The 10,111-nt window shown below is 45.3% G+C and overlaps 1 long non-coding RNA gene across 1 annotated transcript in view; it reads left to right on the top strand.

Moving 5' to 3' along the window:
• The first annotated feature begins 267 nt into the window (after positions 1-267).
• LOC138284202 (uncharacterized) overlaps positions 268-10,111 on the top strand; it is a 350,079-nt gene continuing 340,235 nt past the window's right edge. Inside the window, exon 1 of the long non-coding RNA XR_011201357.1 lies at positions 268-521. This is a non-coding gene — a long non-coding RNA (uncharacterized lncRNA). The remainder of the gene's footprint in view (positions 522-10,111) is intronic.

Genomic DNA, 10,111 nt, shown 5'->3' with positions numbered 1-10,111 from the left:
GAACCAGAGGTTAGGTCTTACTGGCCCTCCTTTGGCGGCGCCGGCGGGAGGGGGCAGCGGGAGGGGCGCGCGAGGGGAGTGTACTTAGCAGCACCACCCAACATGTGCACTGACATTTCGAATCTGTTGCCATGGTCGCTCTGGGACTTTTGTTTTGAAGGGGTATTATTGTGTGTGCTCCTTTCAGGTGACGTCATGGATGTCCGTGAATGTGACAGGCCACCTGTGGGCTGGGGGTTTAAAGAGACAGCCTCCAGCTGCAACACTAGCCCTAGCTATTGTCTCTGCCCCCGATATAAAGGTGGGGAGCTGTCACTTCACCCCGGCCCCGGAGCTGAACCGATGCCGAGCCGCAGCCTACCCTCGAGAATCCTGCTAACTGAGCCGCGTATTGTCCAGGTCGGCTGCCAGCTGAAACTGTGCCAGCACTTCACATGACCAAATACGCCTGTTCCTGGAAAGAAGAGCTCTGCCAGCACCTCCGCTAACCAACCCCCACTCCCCACTCAAACAAGAGTAAGGTAGGACCGGCCGGCATTATTAGTTTGGGGGGGGGGGGGTGAATTGTCTGGCTTGTTTTACATAGCTTTTCCTTACCGGAAGAAAAGTTTGTTAGGTAAGTCCCACCACTTAATAACTCATGTAAAGCCTTTAGCAAGGTTAGAGTGGGCTTGGAATATTAGTAAACAGTCTAAAGGGTGGAGCGACCACCCCTCACACCGTTCTGTCTGAAACTGTTGACTGAGTGCCGTGTATGGCAGAGACTAACATTCTCAACTCTCTTTTTATAACTCGCATGTTAAAGTCATGCACATTTTAAGAATCCCACTGTAGTTACCGTGGGCGCAGGCGGATGATGGGAATAGTGGTAGATTTTAATTAAGAGGGGCAGTTGCCACTAAAGCAACGGTGACTTCATAAATATGGGCCATCGCGGCACCCACAGAATGACACTCAAAGTACAGGGCGTCCTGGATCCAGGCAGTAATAGCAGGATTCACTACGTCTCACACACGCATCAACGCACACACTCAACACACACCTACGACTAAGCATACCAATCAAGGTTGACATTTTTTTTATATATATATATATATCTATCACAGCTCTTATTTACTTGGCGATACTTGGACGGGCAAAATACAAAAAAAAAAACGTTCTACGAGCTGTACATATAGATAGATAGATAGATAGATAGATAGATAGATAGATAGACAGATCGATAGATAGATAGATCCCCAATATGTTTAATTACTTTTCAGTTTCTATGGTGTTTTTCCACAAAGCGCGTTCTTCTCCGTCTCTAGAAGGACGCATTTTTTTCATTTCATTTTTTATTAAGACGCCACCGACACCCCCTTCTTTCTTGTTGCTAGGTTTCCACTGTACATTCAACAATGCCGTCTTTTAATGTTCACATATTTTTTTTTCTTTAAATCTAATTTGCTTTTAAACAGATTCTCCATGACTGATGTTTGCAAAGAGAACTATTAATAAGAGCTTAGCCAGCCCCTCTAAGAAGGCAATTACCCCTCTGCTCCACTTGTTGAATGCTAATAATTCGATTCTGGGAGCTCTGATTGAGTTATGTGACTGTAATATAATTTTGAGCAGTCCCTTTCCCCCAGCCCTCCTGCTCTCCCATTCTCCTGAATTTATATTACAAGTGTTTTTTTCTTATACAATTTAATTGTGGGGTAATCAGTCTGTAATCCAAACAGATATGATTGCGGCGACCCTCCCCAAGTGACACTGTGGCGTTGTTTAGATGCTCAGAAGTCGTCTCCTTTCGGATGGACCTGATCTCTGGAGTCCCTCGTGGAACCGCTTGACTATCCTTCTCCGCTGAGGAGAGTTCTGAAGGGTTATTCCCCCTTCACCAGTCCATCTCCCGGGGGCTCTGGGACAGCACCTTCATTCTCGGAAGAGCTTCTGGGGGCTTTCCACGTGTTCACACTTCGGACTTCCACAGACGAGGTAGTGCACGGGTCACTGCGGTGCATCACCTTTACAACCGGGGCCTAATATGGCAGTGTAGCCAAGCTCTCTGCGGAAGTCTTTAATTATCCCCAATATAGAGCGGGCGTGTTATACAACAGTCACTTTAGAATCACGGAAGTGTAATAGCCCACCAGCAGCGGGGCCACGCGGATGCCAAAACTGATGCCCACATATAGAAATGCATTGTAGGGTATTACCCCATATAGTCACGTATGTATTGTCTTACACCCCTATACGATTATCAATGCGTTCTATCGCGGTATCTCTTTATCACCTCACAACCGTAAAGTCTAATATCAAATGCCCCATAAGATAGCAAATGCTTTGAATGCTGTATTTTATATTAACACAAATAAATAGTCACTTCTTTGATGTAATTATGTCATATTATATTTGTTTACCAATTTTCTCTGTGTTTTCTTACTTGTTATATTTAAAAACCATCTTATCAATTCAATTAAATACGTGTTATACCCGAAGTTCGTATGTGATCATTTATTTGTTAATAGAATGCACCTGTATAATAGCAGATGCATACTACATGTTCGTTATATTATCAAAAATGGATTACATTTCAGTCCCACAGAGAACAATGTATGTGCTACACGCGAAACACGTATAGAATGTGATGCGTTATTAAGCGGGTCTCTCTAAAATGGCAGATGACGTGTATGTAACACACTATACAATCACAGATGTGGTGTAACCCAATTTCCAGTGTAGAATTACATCCTTGCTGCTTCATTGACCGCCACGTGCAAAGGCGCAGTCCTTAGCTTCCATAGAGTTGGAGACACATGGAAATAAATCCACATGAACTCAGTACACGGTCCATATTGAGTGTGTTGAGCCTGAACCATTCCCAGCTCACTGTCCTCACAGTGATACTGTGCAGCATACTCCATCCACCACCACCCAATCGTTGCCTTTGTGTGCAGCAGGCTCAGTGCCACCAGTGCCATCTCACAGTTCACCTTGTTCCTCTGAGCCACATGCTACGCCCCTACAGTTCAAGCTAATTTCACATTGTTACTCTGTGCCACTAACCTCAGTGCGGCTCTCTTCAGCTTGCTCTGTGTCACTTGACTGTGCATCGTGCTCCACCCCCCATGTTCCAAGTCCATATTAAGACTGTGTGTGTATAACATTTTCTGTGCCACTATCCGGGGTCAAAGTGTAATTCTATGCAGTGTGCTCTATGTCACCCCCAGCTCACGGTCGTTGAGTGAAGTCTGTGCACTGCCCCCAGTGCTTGCTCAACATCCACAGTGAGACTTGGTACTCTATTTCCCATCACCCTCCAGTTTAGTTTGCAATATGACTCCATGCATCACGCTCCACACCCCACACACAAACAGGTCTCAGGGTGATTCAGTGCAAATAGATCCATGTTTCACCCAAGGCCTCAGCCCACAGTGTAACCCTTTGTGCAGAGTGTTCTATGCCCTCACCCCCAACTTACAGTGTGGCTTTGTGAAGCATGTTTCGTGACGCGGGCTGAGTTCACAGTGTCACTGTGCAGGAGGTTCCAGGCCGCTAGTCCCAAATCTGTGCAACATATTCCACCCCTTCCAGGCCTAGCTCTTTGCATGACTGTTTAGCATGTTCCACGCCCCATTCCCAGTCTTAACTCACATATGTCGTGTGCTACATTCCCCCAGCCCACACTGCAACTTTGTGTGCTGCATGCCCTGTACCCACGCCCCGAACTCAGTGTAATTATCCCAGTATCAGGTGTCAGAATATAGTGTGACTCCATGCTGTGTGCTACATGTGCAACCTCCAATCCACTTCATGCACCTCGCACCCGGTCCAAGCTCACAGTGTGAAGTCATGTGCATGCTGTATGCCACAGCTTCAAGGCATGGGTGGACTTTTCATGCAACTCTTTCCATGTCTCCAACCCTCACTACAGGCTATTCAGTGTCACTCCATGTGGGGCATGCTTCGAGCCACACCCCAATTCCCAGTGCCCCCAGTATCACATCACAGCCCACAGTGTCACTCCAAGTGCATTATGCTCCTTCCCACACCGCAGGTTACGGTCTTACTATGTGGGCATCATGCTGCTTGCCCCTGAAGCATCTTGCAGTTTACACTATAATTCTGTAGTGGGAGTGCTCTGTGCCTCCAACTACAAGCTCCATGTCCCAGAACACATTTATCAGTGTCAAGATGCAACATTGAGGTGGACGAGCCACCTAGTTCGGAGCTCTGCAACTGCGCCTCACTTTTATTGAGGAGAAGTGGTGTCATGGTGCTGGATCCCCAGTGACATTTGTTTTTCTAAACGTTTGATTGTCTAGGCTATTGTGTTGAGCCTCTCATAAAGTCCTTCTCCTTGTTATGTTAGAAGCTGGTTACATGGTTAGGAGGAACCGGCCTACCTTTAACTGCGGTCCTTTTATAAAGAAACGCTATTTTTGCCAACTTTATTTAAGATGTAATGCTGTACATTTTTTTAGGAGTGTACTAGTTTAGCTCTTCAGAGAATTAAACATGCACCACTAGCCTTTAAATTAAAACTGGAGATGGCCACCTATCTAGCCGTTAAGTTACACAGTTTGGAACCAGGAAAAGTGCATGATCAACCCTGGCTTCCCTCCTTGATCATAAAATACATCATTTCAGGATGAGCGTTGTCCAAAATACTTTCTTTACACGGTTTAATAGATTAAAATGTTGTACTATTTCTAATAACACCCTGACATCTGGGTTGCCTCTCATGGTTTGCTGATGGCATGATCATCAGGGCAGAAGTGGGTTGTTCCTAATTTAATCTTGAAAAACTCACTTCTAACAGTAGACACTCATCTCTACTATACTATAGTGGCACATTCCCTCGAGTAGTAGCCTATGTTTTCATAATGTTTGTTGTATGATTTACATGCCACATATGTTCATGGCTCGGCTCGGGCACCGGCTATTGAAAGCCAAGCCAGACCATTGGCTCGGCTGTAGCTCAGCTTTATTAATTTGCTAGCTGGCCCACCCATAATGCCACATGCCGCATGCCCCCACCGTAGGCCCACAGTTGACGGCTCACAGCGAGACTACGAGTAGCAAGCATTGTCGCTCCCATTAAAAGGAGGCTCGATATGCATGGCAGCGTCTCACCACTCTAACAGTCATTGTATCTTTGTGTATTCCCGAATGTTGTGCCTCACCTGGTCAGAGCTGAGGGCTCTGCCAGCGGTAATGGTGAACGGTTTGTTCTTCCAGCCACCCAACACTCTAGTAATATCCGGTGATAGATAATCGAGGAGGAGGGAGTGGGGCTTCACCCAGGCCAAGGGTGTGGTAGGTAACCAGAGGGTACTCATAGCGAGTTAACATTTCCTCTAACCTGAAGAATACAAACCTGCCTACTGCTCCTCCTCCCCCAACAAAGTGCATGCGGCTGGTTCATCACAGCTTTGCTCCTTGGAGGGAACCCACGTTCAGCACCGCTCTGTCGGACAGCTCCCCGCCCCTGTAAAGCGAGTCTTTCCGCAAAAAACGACAATTTCCGCCCTCAGTGCAATTGCACAAGTGTAGCGAATGCAGTTGAACATGATAATGCAGGTGATTTATTCTAAACAAAGGAAGAACACTGCAATCTGTATTAAAGATGTCGGTGCTTTGTTCGGCCGGTGTCTGTACAATTCAGGGACACCCATAGAAAGGAGAAGGAGGTGCCTTTTCCTTCAGTTTGTTTTAGTACTGATCGGCACAGATCCATGATAATAAAAAATAGTGTAATCTGATCTCAGGTATGCATTTATGGTACTTGGAACAGGTTCTGCACGCACTTGGTGTGACAGAAATCCTTTTGAGGTATATCCGCTCGCATGCTTGGTTTCTGTATAGCGGAGCGGGCTGAGCCCCTACGAGTTCCAACCGGCTAATGTGTATAAGTGACTGCAGCGTACTCTACTTTCCGGTCTTTGGCCAAAGAGTATGCAGTATGTCACTTTACTTGAACTATGAACAACGTAGAAGATAAACTCGAGATATCTTGTTTACACCTTCACACATAAAATATAATTAATACACGTCTTGGCGAGTTGCCGTGGAATTAACTCCATTTCGCACTGGGTGCAGCGTGACGGAGGAGCTCTTTCCGCCTCTGACAACCTGCCCGTCGGACCACTGATTCCCTAGTGTCAAGACGCGGAACGCACAAGCGGAAATCGAAGTGCACAATTGCTCATTGTCTCGTCTTTGGGAAAGGGCGACATTTCGATGTCTACTACCAAGGAAGGTCCGGTCTTAAAAGTAAGCAGCAGCTTTTATTTCCCGCCAGCATTACCACGCGATAGTGTGCGAGAGTGCACCACGCGCGTGTGATTTGTCTGGTAGTGGCTAGGCCATGTGACGTTAGGATGCATGAGGGGTGTACGACCATCTGAATCGTCGATCAGCCCGCTTTACTTTGATTGCTCCCTGACGGTTTATGCACACACAAAGGGATCGTAAACACTCAGACCGATTATGGCGGCAGAGGCCCCGGGCGAGTTCCAGAGAGGATGAAAAACCTAGTGGACTCCTAAAGACAAAGAAAAAGCGGCAACCAGAGGCCTCGAACATCACCGCCGCCTTCTCAACCACGCAGGTTTCTCGATCAGCCGAACCTCGAACAATATCACAAAGTGTGCTTTATCTTTTCGAAACAGAAATGTACACGTCTTTTTTAAATAAACCTTAGACTCACCCGTGACAATGTTTTTTTTCAAAATTAGCTCACCACTTTAGAAATTGTGGAGGAAAAATAGACCCCTTACCACATTGTAACATATTGTAACATAAGAAGCAGAGTATATTTAGTACAGCATGACATACTTCAACATATAGTTAATAGTGATGTGAAGCGACTTGACACACCATGGTATGGAACCGAAAGAATGGGACAGAATAGCGTAACATACCACAGAAGCGAAAAATACAGCATGCTGTGGACTGGCCTTTGTCACACGCAGTCTGTTGCTTAGACAGGCAGCGGTATTTCCAGGTCCAGCTTTAAAATATATGTACTGCCAGTGGGTAGAATGTGTGTCGGAGCAGTCTACGCTTTTAGCGAGATTCAACATGGTAGCATTCACAAGTCTGCCTTGATGTCCTCAGGAAACACTGAGTGCATTAATGGGATAATACATGTTTTCAATTGCAAACAATCCACCTTCCCAAACATATTAGGCAAAAGGCACGGCCAAGTTGACTGATCATCTCCCCAGAGTCAGATCCCATGCACTCGCATTGATACAGGCGCCAGTACAGGTGCTACATACTTCATGTGCACAATGTTGCATCTGACTGGATGAATAGTGGCGTTTTATGACAGATCTTGCTATGTCTGATTATAACAGAAAACTATTTACCACCAGTGTACCTCACATCCACTCCTCACCACTGCCCCACTCTGCAGAGGGGCAAATGATTAAGAAATGTATCAAGTTTATTCTCACACCTCAGACAACATAATGAATGTGGTTGAATACAGATGAATATTCACGGAGGTAATGCGGCCTCCTCACAGCGCCGACATTCACTGAATGCAAATGAGCAGAGAACCACCCGGTGTGTGTTCACCAGCTGACGTCGGTGTCAGCACAAGACAAGAGAAAGCTCACAATAAAATGTGCAAACAAAAGGAACCATTATAAGTTCAGATATGATCAAGTCTGTCCACAGCAGATCTAGCACAATTGGTATAGGTGGAAAAGTTATCATGGTATAGCTACCTAAACATGCAAGTACTATAAAGAGCACAAGAGGAAGAATGTCGAATATGCAGATATAAAGCAACAATAAATCCCTCAAAAGCATACATATGACTTAAAATATCTCATATTTGGCCAATTATTTCCCTTCTACGGAAGGATACAATTTTGCCTCTTTGATAAAAAGCTTTTTAAGACCAAGATCCCATCAGAGGTGTTATATGGATCAAATTATTTTACACAATAATAGTGGATCTCGAGAGGATTGAAGGGAGATTTTGTAAATATCCACCCATCCACATGGACTCAAATTTAAACAATTTGATTAGAACTTGGTTATACTGAAATAGTTCATGAATGTAACATATATATTTCAGATACACTATACCATTGTGTCTTGTTTCTGAAAATACTATGCATATTGGTGCATTTAGCGGTGTTCTTAGTTAATCATTACAGATGGGTAAATATATGAACTTGGCGATGTAGAGATTTCTTTTTCAGTTACTCTAATTGGAAGACCTAACATCGCCCTAGGATAGTTTTCTTAGTGATTTGATGTTTAGTCAATTTAAAGCAAGATTGCACAGCAAACGTTCAACATCACCCCTTGACACAAATATGTATAATAAAGTTAAATTCGAGGGCAGTAAAATAATGCTTTTACATGTTATCTAAGGCAACATTTTCTAGAGGTGGTTATTGGATCATGGCTTGGAATACCATGCGCCCACATAATTTACCATGTGTGTAAATCTGCTATTTAGAATTACATATTCCATGTAAGCTTATACTTGTATCTTTCACATTTTCGGAGAAAACAATTGGCAAAACGAGTTGAACTAGAATTTAGTAGCGATTTGCAAATGGACATTTGAAATATACTCATCCCAAACATATGAGTGGAAAACATTTCCCTTGAAACGTACTCTTTTCAGATAATGTTTGTTTTACAACAGAGCTCAAGATACCATGTAGTTAGATATGTCAACATATATCATAAGATGGCCTGCACTGAAGGATTACTGACAAATTCCCCTAGTGCGCAAAAGACACAAGGAGTTCTGAAAATTGAAGGCAATTACATGATCATTCTTGTCTTATGCACTAAGAACTAGAAGACTAGGGAAAAAAGATTTTCACAAGTAGAAACAGCAGTGCTTGGTGCCACGGTTCACCAAAGACCGCACCTTCTGAACAACTGCTCTGTGGGTCAAAGCCATAGACTGCAATGTACTTTTAAAGATGGCAAAGGGAAGGGTAGAAAATTGTCTCATAGTTAAACCAGGATGACACAAGGCAAATGTGTGGACACAGCAGATTTTGAGATGGTATCTTCATGAACTAAGGTTTATCACTTACAAGTGTCTTTGGTTTGCTGTGTTGGTGCTTTTGGTCATCAGCTATTTTTAAAATGCCCAATGTAAGAATGGCATGGCATGGCCTAACATTTGTGACATATACTTAGGTGGTCATTACCCGCCAGGGGTAATGTGGCGTCCGTACCGCCAACAGGCTGGCGGTACGGAGGCCCTTATTACGACTGCGGTGGTAGCGCCGCGGTCGCACCGCCAGGGCCGGCGGTTTCCCGCCGTTTTAGCCCCGGCGGTGATAATCCGCCAAGGCAGCGCTGCCCTGGGGATTATGACACCCCTACCGCCAGCCTGTTTCTGGTGGTTTGCACAGCCAGGAAGAGGCTGGCGGTTAGAGGTGTCCTGGGGCCCCTGGGGGCCCCTGCACTGCCCATGCCTAACAGGGCCCCGGCCAGCTTTTCACTGTCTGCATAGCAGACAGTGAAAAGTGCGACGGGTGCTACTGCACCCGTCGCACGGCCGCAACACCGCCGGCTCCATTAGGAGCCAGCTCCTATGCGGGGATGTCGTAATGGGGGCCGCGGGAGTGCGGCCGCACAGCGGTTACCGCTTGGCGGGTGGTAAGGTCGTAATGACCCCCTTAGTTTGAACACCCGGGGCCTGATTACAACTTTGGAGGAGGTGTTAATCCGTCCCAAAAGTGACGGTAAAGTGACGGATATACCACCAGCCGTATTACGAGTCCATTATATCCTATGGAACTCGTAATACGGCTGGTGGTATATCCGTCACTTTACCGTCACTTTTGGGACGGATTAACACCTCCTCCAAAGTTGTAATCAGGCCCTTTGTTACATATTTTTGTGAGTAGTAGAGCAGGAAGTACTAGAGCATGTGAGGTGTGTTTACAGATATTCCAAGTTGGTATACGTTGAAAGAGATTGCAATACTGAATATTGACCCCAAGAATATCATCATATAAGAATTTCCAGGCCAGAACGTTGGTGGACAAAATATCAAAAGGTAAGTGTATATAGGGAAGTATAGATCTTCTGTTCCTAACTCCACATCTACGTACCCTGAAGATATATGTACTGC

Source organism: Pleurodeles waltl, chromosome 3_1 (assembly GCF_031143425.1).
Source record: "Pleurodeles waltl isolate 20211129_DDA chromosome 3_1, aPleWal1.hap1.20221129, whole genome shotgun sequence".
In the NCBI taxonomy this organism is placed as follows: Eukaryota; Metazoa; Chordata; class Amphibia; order Caudata; family Salamandridae; genus Pleurodeles; species Pleurodeles waltl.
This window is presented reverse-complemented; position numbering and strand designations above follow the sequence as displayed.